Genomic DNA, 23,764 nt, shown 5'->3' with positions numbered 1-23,764 from the left:
CAGCTCACTTGCTTTTGTTAGTTTTATGTTTTAGGAGATTGAGAATTTTGTGAGAATGGCAACAAAGATCATTGACACCCATAGATGCAAATGATTCACATGAAAGAACTGATGAAGATATGGATCAGATGTTTGCATCAAATAACTATGACCACATTTCAGATCTTATACAACAAGGTAAAATTGTTTTTGAAATTTGTTTTGATTTATTAAATAGTACATATATATGAAATCTTACACTATATATTTTTGTTTTTATTTCTCATTAAATATTAAAATTAAATTGTTTTGTGCACAAGACATGTCTATGTTGTTGTTGCACCAGAGGACAATGAAGAGGGGAAAGAGTATTGGTTGGCTCAATGTGTAGAGCCAAAACATAAGCTAACGACTCCTCGAGTAGATGATGTTGTTTATGACTATCCAATAGGATATGTGGTTTTTGTTGGCACTTGGCTACGCAAATATCTAACAAGAAAGAATGGATTGACTGCATTTGAGGATTATGAATTAGAGAAGAAGATTATACATTACTTGCATTTGGTAGTGGCAACTAATATAAAATTAGGTCGATATCATGGCAGGCCTACTAATAAACAATTATGGACTCTCTTTATGGAAGAGAACAAGACAATTATAGATGCTTTGCAAAAGAGAGAGGATGCAGATGGTATAACAGAATGAATATCAAGTAAGTTATAATTTGAACCCTTAATCCACCTCCCTTTTAAAAGTCGTGATGTATATTTTATATACCATTTTAAATCATGCATCATAATTATAAAATCTAATCTAGTAATTTTGTTTCAGGTCTACCACAAATAGAATGCATCAGTGAAAACCAAGTTATTTGTGCATACTTTATGTTTCATTTTAAATAATTACAAGTAAGTTAAATTTTTGTACCCTTAAGGAAAATCCCTTTGAAGAGTTGTGATGTATGCTTTATGTTGTATTTTAAATTCAATGCACCTTCATTATAAAAACTAATCATAGGTATTTTTTTTTCCAAGTCTCTCAGAGTAGACTTGGCCTCAATGACTACTATTGTTTGTGCATACTTTATGTTTTATTTTGAGAGATATAAATCCTTATTATTATAATTTAAATAGACTATTTATTTTATTTTAGATAGACCTCTTCTTGATTACACTTTGTGTAATATACATAAATGATAGACTGTTGGTCAAATTTATGAATGAGATAATTATGTTTTAATCAAGTTCTATTCAATATATTTGTTTTGATACTTTTCTCTTATCATCATTATTATTGTAATGGTATTATATATTTGATTATATATATTTTTCTTATGTATGATGATTAATACTTTTTAATTTAGAATATGTTATAATTATAAGATATGTTTTGATACTTTGGTCTTATTATCATTGTTAGTTCATGATGTACACATTTAGTTTATCTAATCACAAGTTATTTAAATAAAATTCCAAAAATAAAATTTCAAGTCCATATAATCCATATAAAGTTATTTAAGCACAACTTTCATAAATAAAATCTCAAGTCCACATAATCCATATAATATCTAAGCCATATATATATTTGGATGGTAACATGATGAACTCCACATAATATCTAATGTACACAAAATATATATGATCTAATCCTATTATGCAACTATCCATATATATAAAGTATGTGCACATCCAAGACAATATATACAATGTTAAAAAATAATTACACGTGTAAACAAATGTGCAAAGTCAATAAAAAAAGTACATATCATATAAAATAGTACATGTACATCATATCAGAGACAAATAAACAATAAAATTTAAGTGTTATCATCAAGAACATCTCGTGGTCTCTTCTCCCTGGCACTTGGACCAGATCCACCCATCTCATGTTGTACAAGGAAAAAATAATATTAAAATAATTGAAATTAACTATTAAAAGAATAATTTATCAAATATAGTTGGAATTCATAAATTAAGTTACAAACTTACCATATGTGTGTGCACATCAACTCTAGTAACTTGTTTTCTATGTACTGTATGCTCGATAGTTGTGCCATCTTGTATACATCATAAGAAACATGATATAACGAACATGAGCACATACACGTGTTTATTTTTTTATTAAATAAAAATGAACATTTATAATTTGATTTTAAAATAATCATATAATAAAATATCATACATAAGGTTGCTCATCTTCTCTAGTAGTATCTTGTGCAATATCAATGCCGAAAGTAGTGCTAGCTAAGTCCTGTACAAGGTCAAATTCAAAGTGTCCAATTAAATCTTAAATTAAGAGTCAAAATAAGATAAAATTAAGTATTACATATTAAGACCTCAAAGGATGTTGATGTGCGTTCAAATTGGCTCTAATAAAAATTATGAGGATAACCTATCCTGATAGTAGTGTCTACCTGCAAACATGCATTTAATGAAATCATATTTATTGAACATATATATGTGTATTAAATAATTTCAAGTTAAGTTACAATGTTGTAAGAGTTCATATTTAATTTATAAATTCTAAGATACATACCATAGATGGTGTCACAGTTGTCACACCCTCTTCTCAATGTGATGTAGAGGGTCCCTCATGACTTGAATCCTAGAGAAAGAAGCATTCAATGTATCAACATGAAAATTTATATAGTATATGATGATAACATATTAACTTAAAAAGCTAGTACAATGTCTAGATAGAAATTGATATTATACCCCATAAGGTGTGTCGAGTTGTGTTCCAGTAGATGCAATATTGAATCTAATATTAGGTGTAGTCCTTATCTACATAAACCAAATTTATTTAATCAAGTATTAGATTGTATAAAAAAGACATGCACTTAATTTATACCTATATTTAATGAAGAATTTAAAGATTGACATATACATGTATATATCTATACCTACTCAAGATGATCATTAGAGCAAAGAAAATCCATATATGATGTCATCATACTATCATCTACTGCATCATGCTCAACTGGAACTAAAGCAGATCCTGGATTAGCAGAAGGACCTACACACATCTCATGATAACTCAAACACATATGTGGCATCCATTGAGGAGTGGATGCCATGTGAGCAGCTTGATCATTCAGGTTACTTGTGAGGGAAGTCAAAGCATCTAATGTCGAAATGAATGATGTATTTTGCACATCTGCAGGAATCGATGGAGCAACAGGTGGAACTATGGGTGGATCTGGTAGGGGATTATTACTTCATGCCCCTAATCTATGTTGTGGCATTCCATGACCAACACCCTGGAATGACTTAATATCAAAATAATTTGGTTTTTGGTGCATTAAAAACTCATAGTATAATTTCTTCAAAAAATATAAAGGGACCTCATAATTATGATGTGGTGGATAATCAAAAACCATCCACCATCTATCCCAAAAGTGTCTAGCCATTTCTGGATGCACACACCACCTAATTGAAATTCTTTTCTAGCTAGGTTGCATTGGTTCTCTTGTTTTTGGGTTAGTAAAATATGGACATAAATGAGCTTTGGTTATTTTGAGATCAGTGATTTGCCTATAAGTTAAACCATCAGCATAAAAATCATGCAACTCTTTTCATCATCTATGAAATTGATCTAATTGAGAATGAACAGATCTAACTGACTTGACAATAGTTTACATTGATTTTGCAAACTCTAGAAGATGGGGTGGCGTGATTGGCTCATTTTGGATAGCAGTAATATTTTTTTCAATCACTTGTAGGTTTTCATTAATTTTTTCTCTTAAATTAATTTCATCCAATCTAGGGGGTGGAGGTGGAGGTGGAGGAGGAGGCAGTTGTGGTGGGGGGTTTTCACCTAATAATTCATCTATTTCAAAGACATCCATGGTAACAAAGAGCTCCTAAATATATAAAGATATACATGAATTATATACAATTCTATGTCAAAGAAGAATCTATTTTAATTTAAAAAAACATTTATAAATAGTAACATTTCTATGTTATTGAATGAGATACACATGAAATATAATATAATATTGAACTTAAAAAAATATACATGTACATACTATTGAATCTTTAAATATACAATTTGCGCACAAAATTTGATTAAATATTTCAATGAAACTTCACAAATCTATTATATATTCAATTTAATGCATTCATTTCTTGTAAAATGCATCAACTATTAAAATCAATATAAAATATTTCATACATGAACTTGTAAAAAAAGTTAAATAAGATCAACATATGATCAAAATAATGGTGATGTAGTACACATCATATAGGCAAAAGTGACCATGAAATTAAAACAAATGGTCCAACTTGACATCAATGAGTATGATCAAATATTTCTTGTAGGATTAGTAGGACAAGTGGGTTCATTAGCAAAAGACTCAATACTTTCAAATGAAGTGTAATAGGATCAATATGATGGATGGGATATAAAAGTATAGTTAGGATCAAAAGTGATCAATGATTTGAAGCTCAACAATGGTGCAAATATTCAAATATACAAATTATGATAATATGATAAGTATGATATGTAATTTAAAATATTTAATATGCATGATAGTCGAGTACCATGATGCCTCTAATGTAGGATCAAGCTATCTGATATAATAATATAATATTGATATAAGTAGGATTGCTCATAAGATATGCCAATGTAAGATCAATAAAGAAGTGTGAAATAAGATGATCCTCCTTAGTGTAAGAATATATAAGGATTGATGGGCATGTGCACCAATTTGTGGTACCAAAAGGGGGTCTTAAGATGCCACTTTTTTTTCTGAAATCAGAAAAGTCTAAACTTCAATGACAAATTGAAGATAGTTACACTCCAAATTTGAAGATGCAGAAAGAACAAGAGTCAGAGTGCTTCAAGTTTACTTTCTAAACTACTAATTTTTTTTTTTAAATGGTGGAGATTAAGGGCTTGAAAAAGGGGGGCCACAAAAAGTGGTCCTGTTTTTATGCAAAAAATATAACATAGCATCTGTTGTGGCCCCCCTAAAATGTTAACTTTTTTTTTGAATTTTTAAAATCACTTCTGTGAGAAATTAGCTAACACCTTATAGTTTATGCCAGATTTTTTAGCTAATTTTTTAATGAGAAGATGATTTTTTACTAATTTTCAAAGTGGACACATCCTGAAAAATGGAAATTTGAGCATGCTCCCCCCTAAAATCATTGAAAACTAATCAAAAATCAATTTTTTTTTTAAATTGTGTAGAATGGAGTCTAGTTATAAAAATGTAAGTTTTTTCAAAATCTGATGAACCTGTAAAAATCTATACCCAAAATAGTGCATGTTGGTTTTTGAAAAAAATTGGACACACTGACAAAAGAAATTATAGATGAAAGACTTAATGAAATCAAAATTTGAAATAAATTACATTGTTGGATAGCTAAGAGGGAGCTCAAGTTTACCATGGTATTTTTTTTTACTTCATTGAAACACATGCAAATTGACCAAGAGCACGACCAAAAATATGTCAAAATTTTCAATGTTTTGATAAAAACATGTCTCTAGCTTGAAATGGTCATCCAAACCTTTGGGTTGGATGCTCAAGACAAATCCAACCCATAGGGAGAGCGCCAAATGTGTACATAGAAACCCCCAGCTTACCTCTCCCTTCTTTATCTCCCTTCCCTCATAGTTCCATCTCTCTCTATGAACTAGATCTAATATTCTCTCTCTCCCCTTACCTCTTCTTGGGCCCTTCACTCTTATAGATACATACTCTTCTTTGTCCCTCCCCTCTCTAGCTCTCACAATTCCCTTATTCTCCTATCCCTTGAGCTAGCTCCCTCTTCATCCTTACACCTATATAATTCCCTCTCTTGCCTCTTTCCCTTAGTTTCTTCCTCACTCCCTCCTCTCTCTAGGTCCTAAGGGGTCATAAGACACCATATGACCCCTAACAACACCTAAGGGGTCATATAGTGTCCTAAGGGGTCATAGGACACCATATGACCTCTTAGGTTACCATAGGACCCATAACGACACCATACTTTGTCCTAAGTGGTCATAGCACACCATATGACTGCTTATGTGTCGTTAGGGGTAATATTGTGTCCTAAGGGGTCATATGGTGTCCTAAGGGGTTATATGGTGTCCTATGAACCCTTAGGACACCATATGACCCCTTAGTAAACCATATGGTGTCAGTATGGTTCGTATGGTGTCCTATGACCCCTTAGGACACCATATAAGCCCCTAGTACACCATATGGGGTGAGTATGGTCTTATGGCATGTGATGATCCCTTAGGACACCATATGACCCCTTAGGAAACCATATGACCCATAATGAAAACATAAGGTGTCCTAAGGGGTCATATGGTGTCTTAAGGGGTCATAACACACCATATGACCCATTAAGACACAATATGATCACTAACAACACCTAAGGGGTTATATGGTGTCCTATGACCCCATAGGACACCATATGACCCCTTAGGACACCATTTGACCCATAACAACACCATATTATGTCCTAAGGGGTCATATGGTGTACTAATGGGTAATATGGTGTCCTAAATGGTCATAGGACACCATATGACCCCTTACGACACCATACAACCCATAACAACACCATATTGTGTTCTAAGGGGTCATATGGTGTCCTAAGGGGTCATAGAACACTAGATGACCCCTTAGGACACCATGTGACCCATTAGAACACCATATAGTGTCATTATGGGTCATATGGTGTCCTAAGGGGTCATATGACAACATAAGGTGTCCTAAGGGGTCATATTTTTGTCTTAAGGAGTCATAACACACCATATGACCCATTAAGACACAATATGATCGCTAACGACACCTAAGGGGTCATATGGTGTCCAATGACCCCATAGGACACCATATGACCCATAACAACACCATATTGTGTCTGAATGGGTCATATGGTGTCCTAAGAGGTCATACGACACCATATGACCCCTTACAACACCATGTGACCCCTCAGAAAACCATATAGCATCATTATGGGTCATATGGTGTCTTAAGGGGTGATATGGTGTCCTAACAGGTCATATAGTGTCTTATGACCCCTTAGGATACCATATAAATCCTTATATGTCGTTAGGGTTCACATTTTGTCCTAAGGGGTCATATGGTGTCCTATGACCCCCTATGACACTACATGAACCTTTAGGACACCATATGGTGTCTTTATGGGTCTTATGGTGTCCTAAGGGGTCATAACACACCATATGACCCTTTAAGACATAATATGATCCCTAACGACACCTAAATGGTCATATCATGTCCTATGGCCCCATAGGACACCATATGACCCCTTAGGACACCATATGACCCATAACAACACCATATTATGTCCTAAGGGGTCATAGGGCACCATATGACCCCTTAGGATACCATATGACCCCTTTCGACAACTTACGATCCATAACACCACCATATTGTGTCCTAAAGGGTCATAGGACACCATATGACCCCTTAGGATACAATGTGACCCCTTAGAATACCATATAGTGTCATTATGGGTCATATCATGTCCTAAAGGGTCATATGGTGTCCTAACGGGTCATATAGTGTCCTATGACACCTTAGGACACCATATAACTCCTTATGTGTCACTAGGGATCACATTGTGTCCTAAGGGGTCATATGGTGTCCTATGACCCCTTAGGACGCTATATGACCCCTTAGGACACCATATGGTGTCATTATGGGTCGTATGGTGTCGTAAGGGGTCATATGGTGTCTTAAGGGGTCATAACACACCGTATGACCCGTTAAGACACAATATGATCTCCAACAACACCTAAGGGGTCATATGGTGTCCTATGGCCCCATAGAACACCATATGAGCCCTTAGGACACCATACGACCCATAACAACACCTTATTGTGTCATAAGGGGTCATATGGTGTCCTAAGGGGTCATACGGCACCATATGACACCTTAGAACACCATATGACCCATAACAACACCATATTGTGTCCTAAGGGGTCATGGGATACCATATGACCCCTTAGGATAGCATGTGATGCTTTAGAACACCATATAGTGTCGTTATGGGTCATATGGTGTCCTAACAAGTCATATGGTGTTGTAAAGGGTCATATAGTGTCATATGAACCCTTAGGACACCATATAACCCGTTATGTGTCGTTAGTTTTCACATTTTATCCTAAGGGGTCATATGGTGTCTTAAGGGGCCATAACACACCATATGACCCATTAAGACACAATATGATCCCTAACGACACCTAAGAGGTTATATGGCATCCTATGGCCCCATAGAACACCATATGACCCCATAGGATGCCATATGACCCCTTAGGTGTCATTAGTGATCATATTGTGTCTTAACAAGTCATATGGTGTGTTATGACCCCTTAGGACACCATATGACCCCTTAGGACATCATACGGCCCATAACGACACCATATTGTGTCCTAATGGGTAATATGGTGTCGTAAGGGGTCAAAGGACACCATATGACCCCTTAGGACACCATACAACCCATAACAACACCATAATTTGTCCTAAGGGGTCAAATGGTGTCCTAAGGGATTATAGGATACCATATGACCCCTTACGACTCCATGTGACCCCTTAGAAAACCATATAGTGTCGTTATGGGTCATATGGTGTCTTAAGGCATCATATGGTGTCCTAACAGGTCATATAGTGTCCTATGACCCCTTAGGATACCATATAACCCTTTACGTGTCGTTAGGCTTCACATTGTGTCCTTAGGGGTCATATTGTGTCCTATGACCCATTAAGACACAATCTGATCCCTAATGACACCTACGGGGTCATATGGTGTCCTGTGACCCCATAGGACACCATATTGTGTCTTAAGGGGTCATATAGTGTCCTAAGTGGTAATAGGACACCATATGGACCCTTATGACACCATACAACCCATAAGGACACTATATTGTGTCCCAAGGGGTCATAGGACACTAGATGACCCCTTAGGACACCATGTGACCATTTAGAACACCATATAGTGTCGGTATGGGTCATATGGTATACTAATAGGTCATATAGTGTCCTATGAAACCTTAGGATACCACATAACCCCTTCCATGTCATTATGGTTCACATTGTCATCCTAAGGGGTCATATGGTGTCCTATGACCTCTTAGGACACTATATGACCCCTTAGGACACCATATGGTGTCATTATGGGTTGTATGGTGTCCTAAGCTATCATTAGGTGTCTTATGATCCCATAGGACTCCATATGACCCCTTAGGACACCATGTGACAACATAAGGTGTCCTAAGGGGTCATATTGTGTCTTATGGGGTCATAACACACCATATGATCCATTAAGACATAATATGATCCCTAACAATACCTAAGGGGTCATATGGTGTCCTATGACCCCATAGGACACCATATGACCCCTTAGGACACCATACAACCCATAACAACACCATATTGTGTCCTAAGGGGTCATATGGTGTCTTAAGGGGTCATAGGATACCATATGACCCCTTACAACACCATGTTACCTGTTAGAACACCATATAGTGTTGTCATGGGTCATATGGTGTAAGGGGTCATATGGTGTCCTAACAGGTCATATAGTGTCCTATGACCCCTTAGGATACCATATAACCCCTTACATGTCATTAGGGTTCACATTGTGTCCTAAGGGGTCATATGTTGTCCTATGACCCCTTAGGACACCATGTTACCCCTTAGGACACCATATGGTGTCATTATGGGTCGTATGGTGTCCTAAGGGGTCATATGGTGTCTTAAGGGGTCATAACACACCATATGACCTGTTAAGACACAATATGATCCCTAATGACACCTAAGGGGTCATATGGTGTCCTATGGCTCCATATGATACCATATGACCACTTTGGACACCATACGACCCATAACGACACCATATTGTGTTGTAAGGGGTCATATGGTGTCCTAAGGGGTCATAAGATACCATATGACCCCTTATGACACCATGTGACCCCTTAGAACACCATATAGTGTCATTATGGGTCTTATGGTGTCCTAGGGGGTCATATGTTGTCCTAATGGGTCATATAGTTCCATATGAGCCCTTAGGATACCATATAACCCCTTACATGTTGTTAGGGTTCACATTGCTCCCTAAGGGGTAATATGGTGTCTTATGACCTCTTGGGACACTATATCACCCCTTATGATACCATATAGCCCCTTACGTGTTGTTAGAGTTCACATTGTGTCCTAAGGGGTCATATGGTCTGTCCTATGACCTCTTGGGACACTATATGACCCCTTAGGACACCATATGGTGTCATTATGATTTGTATGGTGTCCTAAGGGGTCATATGGTGTCTTAAGGGGTCATCACACACCATATGACCCATTAAGATGCAATATCATCCCTACCGACACCTAAGAGGTCATTTGGTGTCCTATGGCCCCATAGGACACCATATGATCCCTTAGGAAACCATACGACCCATAACAACACCATATTGTGTCCTAAGGGGTCATACGGTGTCCTAAAGGGACATAGGACACCATATGATCCCTTAGGACACCATACGACCCATAACGACACCATATCATGTCCTAAGGGGTCATATGGTGTCGTAAGGGGTCATAGGATACCATATGACCCCTTATCACAGCATGTGACCCCTTAGAACACCATATATTGTTGTTATGGGTCATATGTTGTCGTAAGGGGTAATATGGTGTCCTCACAGGTCATATAGGGTCATATGACCCCTTAGGATACCATATAACCACTTACATGTCATTAGGGTTCACATTGTGTCATAAAGGGTCATATGGTGTCCTATGACCCCTTAGGACACTATATGACCCTTTAGAACACCATATGTTGTCATTATGAGTCGTATGCTATTCTAAAGGGTCATATGGCACCTTAAGGGGTCATGACACACCATATGACCTTTTAAGGCACAATATGATCCCTAATGACACCTAAGGGGTCATATGGTGTCTTATGGCCCCATAAGACACCATATGACCCCTTAGGACACCATACGACCTATAACGACACCATATTGTGTCCTAAGGGGTCATAAGATACCATATGACCCCTGAGGACACCATACGACCCATAACGACACCATATTGTTTCCTAAGAGGTCATATGGTGTCCTAAGGGGTCATAGGATACCATATGAACCCTTACGACACCATATGACCCATAACGACACCATATTGTTTCCTAAGGGGTCATATGGTGTCCTAAGAGGTCATAGGACATCATATGACCCCTTAGGACACAATGTGACCCCTTAGAACACCATATAGTGTCATTATGGGTCATATGGTGTCATAAGGGGTCATATAACCCCTTAGGACACCATATGACCCCTTAGGACTGTAAGGAAGTAAAGTAGCGGAAACAACTTCCTACACTAACCTTGAGAGGAGGGTAATGCAAAAATTTTTCAGATCGTTACAACAGTTAAAGAAAAGTAGAAATAGATATAATAGCATTCATACCACAACACAGTGATTTACGTGGGGAAAACCCTTTCGGGAGAAAAACCCCACCCTCCAAAAGCAGCTCAATATTTTATTCAGCAATCAAAAACAGATTACAAAATACTTGCAGAGCAAGCTCTTCGCAGGAGTAGCACTAATCAGAGATTCAGAGGCAACTCAATAGCCATGAGACTCTTACACACAACCTCTATCTCACACACCTCATAAATAGGAGATACAATACAAGAAACCGTCAAACGGTATTACAAAACCATGGGCTAAAACCACCCAATAAGGTGTAGCCGACCTTATCTCCCTTCTAGATGCCCTATGACATGTTAAAGTACACATCAACATGTGTCGCTCCCTTTTACAGCTCATTTATGTGTTCGATACAAATTATTTTTCCTATTTCAGGAGTACAAACTTCCGGAGGCCATAACTTGAGAACCGGGTGTCCGATTGACGAACCGTTTGAAGCACCGGAAAGCTCGCGAAGTGATCTATCACCTCGTAACCCGCTTCGCCGGTTACGGCCACTTTTCAGGGCGTTTTGGAGCCTCTAAAGTCCCCAAAATTAAGTTTAAACATTTTATTGCACCCCTCCAAGACGAAAACTTTAATATCTTCAAAACTAGCTGTGACCTTGCGACGCAACTTTACCGGAATGCTTATCTAGCCAACCAGAAGCTTCAGGGAGAGTTTCGCACCATTTTGTGCTCAAATGAAAACTTAATATAAATAGTAACCTCACATAAATGCAAGGTTGAGACATCATTTTTCCCAACAAGGACACTATATAACCCTTTACGTATCTTTAGGGTTCACATTGTGTCCTAAGGGGTCATATGGTGTCCTATGACCCCTTCTAACACCATATGGTGTCATTATGGGTCATATGATGTCCTAAAGGGTCATATGGTGTCTTAAGGGGTCATAACACACCATATGACCCTTTAAGACACAATATGATTTGCAATGACACCTAACGGGTCATATGGTGTCCTATGGCCCAATAAGACACTATATGACCCCTTAGGAAAGCATGCAACCCATAACAAAACCATTTTGTTTCCTAAGTGGATATGGTGTCCTAAGGGGTCATAAGACACCATATGACCACTTAGGACACCCTACGACCCATAACAACACCATATTGTGTCCAAAAGGGTCATATGGTGTCCTAAGGAGTCATAGGATACCATATGACCCCTTATGACACCATGTGACTCCTTAGAACACCATATATTGTCGTTATGGGTCATATGGTGTCCTAAGGGGTCTTATGGTGTCCTAATGGGTCATATAGTTTCCTATGACCCCTTAGGATACCATATAAACCCTTACATGTCATTAGGGTTCATGTTGTGTCCTAAGGTGTCATATGGTGTCCTTTGACCCCTTAGGAAACTATATGACCCCTTAAGATACCATATGGTGTCATCATGGGTCATATGGTGTCCTAAGGGGTCATATGGTGTCTTAAGGGGTCATAACACACCATATGACCCGTTAAGACACAATATGATCCCTAACAACACCTAAGGGGTCATATGGTGTATTATGGCCCTATAAGACACCATATGACCCCTTAGGACACTATACAACCCATAAGGCCACCATATTGTGTCCTAAGGGGTCATAGGACACCATATGACCCCTTAGGACACCATACGACCCATAAGACCACCATATTATGTCCTAAGGGGTCATATAGTGTCCTAAGGGGTCATAGGATACCATATGACCCCTTACGACACCATGTGACCCCTTAGAACACCATATAGTGTCGTTATGGGTCATATGGTGTCCTAAGGGGTCATAGGGTGTCCTAATGTGTGATATAGTGTCCTATGACCCCTTATGATACCATATAACCCCTTGCATGTCGTTAGGGTTCACATTGTGTCCTAAGGGGTCATATGGTGTCCTGTGACCCCTTAGGACACTATATGACCCCTTAGGACACCATATGGTGTCATTATGGGTCGTATGGTGTCCTAAGGGGTCAGATGGTGTCTTAAGGAGTCATAACACACCATATGACCCGTTAAGACACAATATGATCCCTAACGATCCCCGAGAGGTCATATGGTGTCCTATGACCCCATAGGGCACCATATGATTCCTTAGGACACCATACAATCCATAATGACACTAGATTGTGTCCTAAGGGGTCATATAGTGTCCTAAGCGATCATAGGACATGATATGACCCCTTACGACACCATACAACCCATAACAACACCATATTGTGTCCTAAAGTGTCATATGGTGTCCTATAACCCCATAGAACACCATATGACCCCTTAGGACACCATACAATCCATAATGACACGGAATTATGTCCTAAGGGGTCATACAATTTCCTAAGCTTTCATAGGACACCATATGACCCCTTACGACACCATACAACCTAGACCAATACCATATTGTGTCCTAAGGGGTCATATGGTGTCCTAAGGGGTCATATGGTGTCCTAACAGGTGATATAGTATCCTATGACCCCTTAGGATAGCACATAACCCCTTACATGTCATGAGGATTGACACCATAGGACACTATAGGACACCATATGACCCCTTAGGACATCATATGACCCCTTAGGACACCATATAAACCATAATGACAACACAAGGTTTCCTAAGGGGTCATATTGTGTCTTAAGGGGTCATGACACACCATATGACCCGTTAAGACACAATATGATCCCTAATGACATATAATGGGTCAAATAGTGTCCTATGACCCATACGACACCATATGACCCCTTAGGACACCATACGACCTATAATGACACCATATTGTGTCCTATGGGGTCATATGATAACCTAAGGGGTCATATGACATGATATGATCCCTTACGACACCATGTGACCCCTTAGAACACCATATAGTGTCGATATGTGTCATTTGGTGTCCTAAGGGGTCATATGGTGTCTTAACGGGTCATATAGTGTCCTCTGACACTTTAGGATATGATATAACCCCTTACGTGACGTTAGGGTTCACATTATGTCCTAAGGGGTCATATGATGTCCTATGACCCCTTAGGACACTATATGACCCCTTAGGACACTATGGTGTCATTATGGGTCGTATGGCATCCTAAGTAGTCATATTGTGTCTTAAGGGGTCATAAAACATCATATGACCTGTTAAAACACAATATGATCCCTAACGACACCTAAGGGGTTGTATGGTTTCCTATGCCCTCATAGGACACCATATGACCCATTAGGACACTATACGACCCATAACAACACCATATTCTATCCTAAGGGGTCATATGGAGTCCTAAGGGGTCGTAGGACACCATATGACCCCTTAGGACACCATACAACCCATAACAACACAATATTGTGTCCTAAGGGGTCATATGGTGTCCTATGACCCCATAGGACATCATATGACCCCTTAGGACACCATACGACCCATAATGACACTATATTGTGTCCTAAGGGGTCATATGGTGTCCTAAGGGGTCATAGGACAACATATGACCCCTTACGACACCCTATGACCCCTTAAAACACCATAAGTGTCGTTATGGGTCATATGGTATCCTAAGGAGTCATATAGTGTCATATGACCCCTTAGGACACCATATAATGCCTTACATATTGTTAGGGTTCACATTATGTCCTAAGGGGTCATTTGGTGTCCTATGACCCCTTAGGACACTATATGACCCCTTATAACACCATATGGTGTCATTATGGGTCGTATGGTGTTCTAAGGGGTCATATGGTGTCTTAAGGGGTCATAACACACCATATGACCTGTTAAGACACAATATTGTCCCTAACAACACCCAAGGGGTCATATGGTGTCCTATGGCCCCATAGGACACCATATGACCCCTCAGAAAACTATACGACCCATAACAACACCATATTGTATCCTAAGGGGTCATAGGATACCATATGACCTCTTAGGACACCATACAACCCATAACAACAACATATTGTGTCCTAAGGGGTCCTATTGTGTCCTAAGGGGTCATAGGATACCATATGACCCCTTAAGACACCATGTGACCCCTTAGAACACCATATAGTGTCGTTATGGATCATATGGTGTCCTAAGGGGTCATATGGTGTCCTAACGGGTCATATAGTGTCCTTTGACCCCTTATAATACCATATAACCCCTTACATCTTGTTAGGGTTCACATTGTGTCCTAAGCAGTCATATGGTGTCCTATGGCCCCTTAGGACACTATATGGGCCATAGGACACCATTTGACCCCTTAGGACACCATATGGTGTCATTATGGGTCGTATGATGTCCTAAGGGGTCATGTGATGTCTTAAGGGGTCATAACACATCTTATGACCCGTTAAGACACATTATGATCCCTAACAACACCTAAGGGGTCATATGGTGTCCTATGGCCCCATAGGACACCATATGACCCCTTAGGGCACCATACAACCCATAGCAACACCATATTGAGTCCTAAGGGGTCGTATGGTGTCCTAAGGGGTTATAGGACACCATATGACCCCTTAGGACACCATACAACCAATAACGACACCATATTGTGTTCTAAGGGGTCATATGGTGTCCTAAGGGGTCATAGGATACCATATGAACCCTTACAACACCATGTGACCCCTTAGAACACCATATAGTGTCATTATGGATCATATGGTGTCGTAAGGGGTCATAAGATAACATATGACTCCTTAGGACACCATATGACCCCTTAGAACACCACATACTATCATTATGGGTCATATGGTGTCGTAAGGGGTCATATGGTGTCTTAATGGGTCATATTATCTCCTATGACCGCTTAGGATACCATATAACCCCTTACATGTTGTTAGGGTTCACATTGTGTCCTGAGGGGTCATATGGTGTCCTAATGGGTCATATGGTGTCCTAAGGGGTCATAGGACACCATATGACCCCTTAGGACATGATACGACCCATAACAACCTCATATGGTTTAGCATATTGGGTTATAGGGTCTATGGCTATTGTATAGGGTCGAGGATTTAGCATATTTGGTCATACGATCTAGGGTATTTGTTATAGGTTTGAAATGGTTTAATTTTTATGCTTGTGGCTATCAAACTATAGGGTATAGAGTATAGATTATAGGGTATAGAATAGAAATTTATGAAAGGTTAAAAAATTTCAATGGAATTCATTTGGCTAGCACCAAATATAGCTAGCGCCATATTTTGTGCTAGCCAAATGAGCTGCACTAAAAAACGGTTATATGGTACCCTTGACCCATGATCCAAGCCCACATTCTCTCATTTTGTCTTCTTTCTGCGCATGATCAGACAAAAAAATGCTTTTTGCATGGTTTTGACATTTTATGCAAGGTTATTTTATACATTCCATTAGCTCTCCACCACCTTTTTTTTCATTTGGCAACGTCAAAGAGGAAGAACATAGTTTTTTTTTATCAAATTTGAATAATTGAGGTAATATTTTCTTGTTTTTAGAATTCAAATACTTATTAAGTGTTATTTTGTTTAAATGTTATAATAAAAGTGTTAGTCAAAATTGATTATAATCCTATTAGATTTACATTAGATTTAACAATGCATTTGAAGGAAGTTGCATAAGAAAATTATTAATTTCATATATCCATTTTAACATATGCATAATTAGGATAGTCATAGATCAATTAGGACTGCTCGTTACGTCTCTTGAAATCTCTTTATGAATTCACTTTATTCTCTTTTATGTGCATGTACATGTAGAAATCATCATCATACCGAGGAAATGGACAAAAAATGTAACACCAGAAGAGCACGAAGCTAAGAATACAAAAAAAGAGAAGGAATGAAGCAACTTCATGAAGAAAGGAAATTGAATACCATACAAGAAGATGTGCTAATTGAAGAGGAACATGAAATATCCATCCAATCTAAGAGAGAGATGAAATTGGCCACACAAAGGCAACAGATGCAAAACCTTCATGCAATGAGACAATTGAATCCTAAGGTTGAGAGCATGTCTACCATAATTAAAGTTTAAGGCACCCCATCTCTTACATCTCAAGTTGAAGGTACACCATCTCTTATTGGCACACCATTGGTGTCTACAACATCTCATGTTGAATGTACTCCCTCTATGACATTTGATGTTGCAAGTACTTCACGACTGACATCAAGTATTGGAGCTACACCATCTTGTATACCTCAATTTCAAGGTATGTCATCATTTTCATCTTCAGTTGAAGGTATGCCACCTATCCCTAATGTTGTTGACATTCCTAATATTGAGGTAACTCAAAGTTTGAGAGCACCTCCTAGAGTTTTGCATAGAAAGCCTAAGTATTTGATTGATATTAATGCTAATCTTTTGAAACCAATGATTGACAAGATTCTGAAGTGTACTTGTCAAAGACATGCTAACCGGATATGGAAAATATTTTTTGAGCCTTTAAATGAGACAGGAAGATGTCAACTAATCTGATATTTAGACCCATAATGAGGATTCTTGGGCTAAGAACATCGATTGAATCAAGCGACAAATCTATTGTGAAGAATTTGATGAATGCATATGATACTGTTGGTTCTAACTCATGCACAAAAGATAGTAATGCCACATGACATGTCATTACATCAACAATTGTAAGAACTCAAAATAAGAAAGCTCACCTCCTTAGAAAGACAAGTAAACAATTGAAGATAAGTAGACAAACTCTAAAGAGAGCTATGGGAAGGCGACAAAGAGCGGAGGATCCATATAACAATGAGTTATGGGCATTTTCTGGTAGATTACCACAAAAAGATAAAGCAATTGTTGAAGCCTTGAAATCCCTAATTGAAGATTCTTGGAAGAATAAAACAAGGGTCTCTCCAAATCAAAGAGATGTTGTAAAGAGGATTGGTAGCAAAATCCGTGATCCACATCTGAAACATTTTTTGGATATGACTCAAACACAATTTTTTGCCAAGTTTCAACATATGTATCCTCAAATTAAAATTAGTCAAAGATTCTTTGAAATGGTAAAGCCTTTTTATGTCAAAATAAATCACACATTCACAACTTGTTATTGTAGAGTACATATTGAATTTTCTAACCATTATGATGTTTATCAACACATATGTATAGATTTGCATGCTAACAATGTTTTGCAAGAATGCAACATAAATGGTCCATCGACATCTTCACGGTAATTCATATCTAGCATCTTATGTGAAAGAGTATATGGTCAAGTATATTACAATAAGTGTTGCTTGGATGGCACATGTGTTGATTGTGGTGGATTACGACATTTACAAATTTGTCAACATATGGATATTGGACAAGAAATTGGTAATGAATTAGTAGAATTTGGAAAATATAAGATAGTGGCCTACATGCTAAAAGATGGAAAAGAAGAAAAAAGGTGTGAATTGGTTAGTGATAAGATTCCAGTGTATCAGTTTATGGGAATCTTTCATGAGAAAGTAGTGTATGAGTATGCAAGGCATAACCATCGAGCTCATTCGTTGGACTCACAATTTAAGTTATGCAAGGACACATTTCCACTTTATACAATCATTTCAATTGTTGACTTTATAGAGAACTACACACTACAACCATAGAATGAGGTGCAATCACAATATTACAACTCCACACAAGTTGCTATATATGTGCATATAGCATTCATTCATGCACATGATAGTATGGAAGAGGATAGGAAGATATTGAGGGAGTATCATTTTTACATTAGTGATGATCGCTCACACTCTATAGAGTTTGTGCAAGGTCATTTTCAGATATTCTACAATGATTTGGCTAGTCGAGGCATATCATTCCATCAACATATCATATGGTCAGATAATTGTGCATCACAATTTAAGAACTCTCGGATGTTTTATTGGTTGATTAGGATGCATAAGTTGACTTCAATTCAACATATGTGGAATTTCTCTAAGGTTGGGCATGGAAAAGGGGAGCATGATGGTGCAGGAGCATGTATTAAAAGAGCTTTAGCATGAGAAGAGTTAAAGTACAAAGGGAATGCAAACTTGAAAGATGTAAAATCAATTGTTAAGTGGTGCAATGGTACAATTGGTCTAGGTAATCAAGGTAAGTCTTCAGTTCATAGATTTTTTTGGTTGGTAGATGATACTAACATTGCAAAATTAGAAGATTGTTGTACATTGACAGGATCGAGTGAGATACACTCTTTCAAAAGCTCTAATGCAGGTTCATGGACTATCCATATGTGGTGGATGGCATGTTATTGTTCTTCATGTAGAGATGGTGCCTATAATGAGTGTGAGTCAAAGGAGTGGGTGGACGAATGGTGTATGAGGCCTCTAATCCCACTTGAGACATATCGACCTCCGAGTGCACTACAACTAACATAGATGGAAGCATCAGTTGGCTTTGACCATGTGTCAAATTTAGTCCAACCAAGTAAATTATCTACCTGCAATTTTTTGTACTTTAATATTTTACCTTAGTTGTTTGCTAAATTCTTCTCACTTTATCATTACAGGGCATGTTTATGGAGTAATTATAGTTGAAGACAATGTAGAAGGAACAAATTATTACCTGTGTCATTGTGTGGATGCAAAAAAGAAATTGGATGGCCCTGTGGTAGATGGAGAAAATATTGAGTACCCCACAGGATCAGTAGTTGTTACTAGTACATGGCTTAGAAGGTACCCAGTGAAGAAGTCTAACTTGTGGTTGTTTGAGGACTTTGAGATACATAGGAAGATTCTTCATTATTCTAACCTTGTTGTAGCTTCAAATGTTCATTTGATCAGATATGGGGGTAGACCACTAAACAAGAACCTATGGAAGGTTCCTGAATCTGACCATGAAGCCATACTAGACATGATAAAGAGTAGAGAAGATCTAGATGGTTCATTGGATTAAATGTAAATGTAAAAAATTGTAATATCATTCTTATTTGGATATATGTACATGACTTGTATTTTTGACTACTCGAGGCATCATAATATAAAAAAATGTGCTTTTGTCTTGTTTTGTGATTTTATGTAAATAATGTCATTTTGGACCATTAGAGATCACATGAGATCATTTCATGACATTTTAGGATAATATGGTAAAAGATTTTAAAATTGCTCATTTGTTGTCAATCACTCAAAGTGTGAAAAATTGTCAAAATTCGGCATCATTTTTCTTGATGTTAGTGACATGTAAGAATGATTCGTCTGATCCTGTAGGATTGTTTTATGGCACTATAAAAAATCCTCTCTCGGTTTAGGTAGACTAGGATCCAATTGCTCGTGACAACACTTTCTCGATTGCCACAAAAAGTGTCAGATGGGTTCAATGAAAAGTTGCATAATGCCCCATCTTTCAATCCAATCATTGCGAGACCAAACCTTTAGCTCGTATACATCGAGGTGGCTGGGTTTATGCTAGAAATGCCTTCTTTTTCCTCTCCAACTCACCCAATCATTGCGGGCCACACCCTGGCAGCGAAATCGCCTAAGTGCTCAAGTTGCTCAAAGTTATCAACATTCGGCATCACATTTCTCGGCACTCGTTAATCATAAAAACAAGCCATCTAATTCTAGGGTCATGCTATTGCACTCTAAAAAAGCCTCTCTTAGTTTTGGTAGACTCGGATCCAGTTGCTCGTGGTGACACTTTCTCGGTTGTGACAAAAAGCGTCAAATGAGTTCAATGAAAAGTTGCACAATGCCCCATCTTTCAATCTGCTCATCGCGACACCAAACTGTTAGCTTGTATGCATCGGGGTGGCTGGTTTTATGCTAGGAATGCCTTCTTTTTTCTCTCCAACTCGCCCGATCATTGCGGGCCATACCCTAGTAGTGAAATCGCCTAAGTGCTCAAGTTGCTCAAAGTTGTCAATATTCGGCATCACATTTCTCAATGCTTGTTAATCATAAGAAAGAGCCATCTGATCCTATAGGGTCATGTTATGGCACTCTAAAAAATCCTCTCTTGGTTTCGGTAGACTCAGATCCAGTTGCTTGTGGTGACATTTTCTTGGTTGCAACAAAAAGTATCAGATGGGCTCAATGAAAGTTGCACAATGCCCCATCTTTCAATCCACTTGTCGTGGCACCGAACCATCAGCTCGTACATGTCAGGGTGACTCAGTTTATGCTATGAATGCCTTATTTTTTCTCTCCAACTCGCTCGATCGTTGCGGGCCGCACCTTGGCAATGAAATCACCTAAGTGCTCAAGTTGCTCAACTTGTCAATATTTGGCATCGCATTTCTCAGCGCCCGTTAATCATAAGAATAAGCCATCCAATCCTATGGGGTTGTGTTATGGCACTCTAAAAGATCCTCTCTCGGTTTTGGTAGACTCGGATCTAGTTGCAACAAAAAGAGTCAAATGGGTTCAATGAAAAGTTGCACAATGCCCCATTTTTCAATCCGCTCATTGCGACACTGAACCATTAGCTTGTATGCATCAAGGTGGCTGGGTTTATGCTAGGAATACCTTCTTTTTTCTCTCCAACTTGTCCGATCATTGCGGGCCACATCCTAGCAATGAAATCACCTAAGTGCTCAAGTTGCTCAAAGTTGTCAATATTCGACATCACGTTTCCCGATGCCCATTAATCATAAGAATGGTTCATCTGATTCTATGGGGTCATGTTATGGTACTCTAAAAATGCCTCTCTCGATTTTGATAGACTGCTATCTAGTTGCTCATGGCAATACTTTCTTGGTTGAGACAAAAAGCGTCAGATGGGTTCAATGAAAAGTTAGACAATGCCCCATCTTTCAATCTGCTCATCGTGGCACTAAATCGCCAGCATGTACATGTCGAGGCGGCTAGGTTTATGCTAGGAATGCCTTCTTTTTTCTCTCCAACTCGCCCAATCATTGCGGGCCACACCTTGGTAGTGAAATCGCCTAAGTGCTCAAGTTGCTCAAAGTTGTCAATATTTGGCATCACATTTGTCAGCTCTCGTTAATCATAAGAACAAGCCATCTGATCTTATAGGGTTGTGTTATGGCACTCTAAAAAATACTCTCTCGATTTTGGTAGACTCGAATCCAGTTGCTTGTGGTGACACTTTCTCGGTTGTGACAAAAAGCATCAGATGAGTTCAATGAAAAGTTGCACAATGCCCCATCTTTCAATCCGCTCGTTGTGACACTGAACCATCAGCTTGTACATGTCGGGGTGGCTGGTTTTACACTAGGAATGCCTTCTTTTTTCTCTCCAACTCGCCCGATCATTGCGGGCCACACCTTGGCAGCGAAATCACCTAAGTGCTCAAGTTGCTCAAAGTTGTCAATATTCAGCATCATGTTTCTTGGTGCCCGTTAATCATAAGAATGAGTTGTTTGATCCTTCAGGGTCGTGTTATGGAACTCTAAAAAATTCTCTCTCCATTTTGGTAGACTCGGATCCAGTTGCTCATGGCGACACTTTCTTGGTTGCGACAAAAAATGTCAGATGAGTTCAATGAAAAGTTGCACAATGCCCCATCTTTCAATCTGCTCATTGTAGCACTAAACCGTCAGTTTGTATGCATCAGGGTGGTTGGTTTTACGCTAGGAATACCTTCTTTTTTCTCTCAAACTCACCTGATCATTGCGGGCCACACCCTAGCAACGAAATTGCTTAAGTGCTCAAGTTGCTCAAAGTTGTCAATATTTGGCATCGCATTTCTCAGTGCCTGTTAATCATAAGAACGAGCCATCTGATCCTATGGGGTCGTGTTATGGCACTCTAAAAAATCATCTCTTAGTTTTAGTAGAATCAGATCCAGTTGCTCGTGGAAACACTTTCTCGGTTGTGACAAAAAGTGTTAGATGAGTTCAATGAAAAGTTGCACAATGCCCCATCTTTCAATCTGCTCATCGTGGCACCGAACCGTTAGCTCGTACGCATCGGGGGTGGCGAGGTTTATGCTAGGAATGCCTTAATTTTTCTCTCCAACTCGCCCAATAATTGTAGGCCACACCTTAGCAGCAAAATCGCCTAAGTGCATGCATTGGATGAATATAAGTTTATGGGCTGTGCAATTTTTTTAGAATGGATATTGGTACAATGGTGTCTTATATTGTCTATTTTTGGTTCTTTCCATGTTTCCTTTATATAGTCTTATTTTGACTATAACTATTGAATTTGTGTTGATCCTCATAAGCTTGTGTCTTGGATTACAAACATATATTTAGGTTCAAAGCTTAAGTAACAATAAACTTTGCACAATTATTCATTTAATCATTTGTACTGCAATTATGGATAACCATGATAAATGATTTGCATTAACCAAAAAGCTAGAAATCCACACAACATTGTATACTATTAAAACAATCAAATATATCCAATACAAACAAATAGGCTTTCCAAAAGCCATATGGACATAGAATTTCACGTATTCATAAAACATAACATATGTTCAAAATTTCTATAAAGGCATACAACATGATATCCA

This window comes from Cryptomeria japonica, chromosome 7 (genome assembly GCF_030272615.1).
Source record: "Cryptomeria japonica chromosome 7, Sugi_1.0, whole genome shotgun sequence".
Classification (NCBI taxonomy): domain Eukaryota; kingdom Viridiplantae; phylum Streptophyta; class Pinopsida; order Cupressales; family Cupressaceae; genus Cryptomeria; species Cryptomeria japonica.
This window is presented reverse-complemented; position numbering follows the sequence as displayed.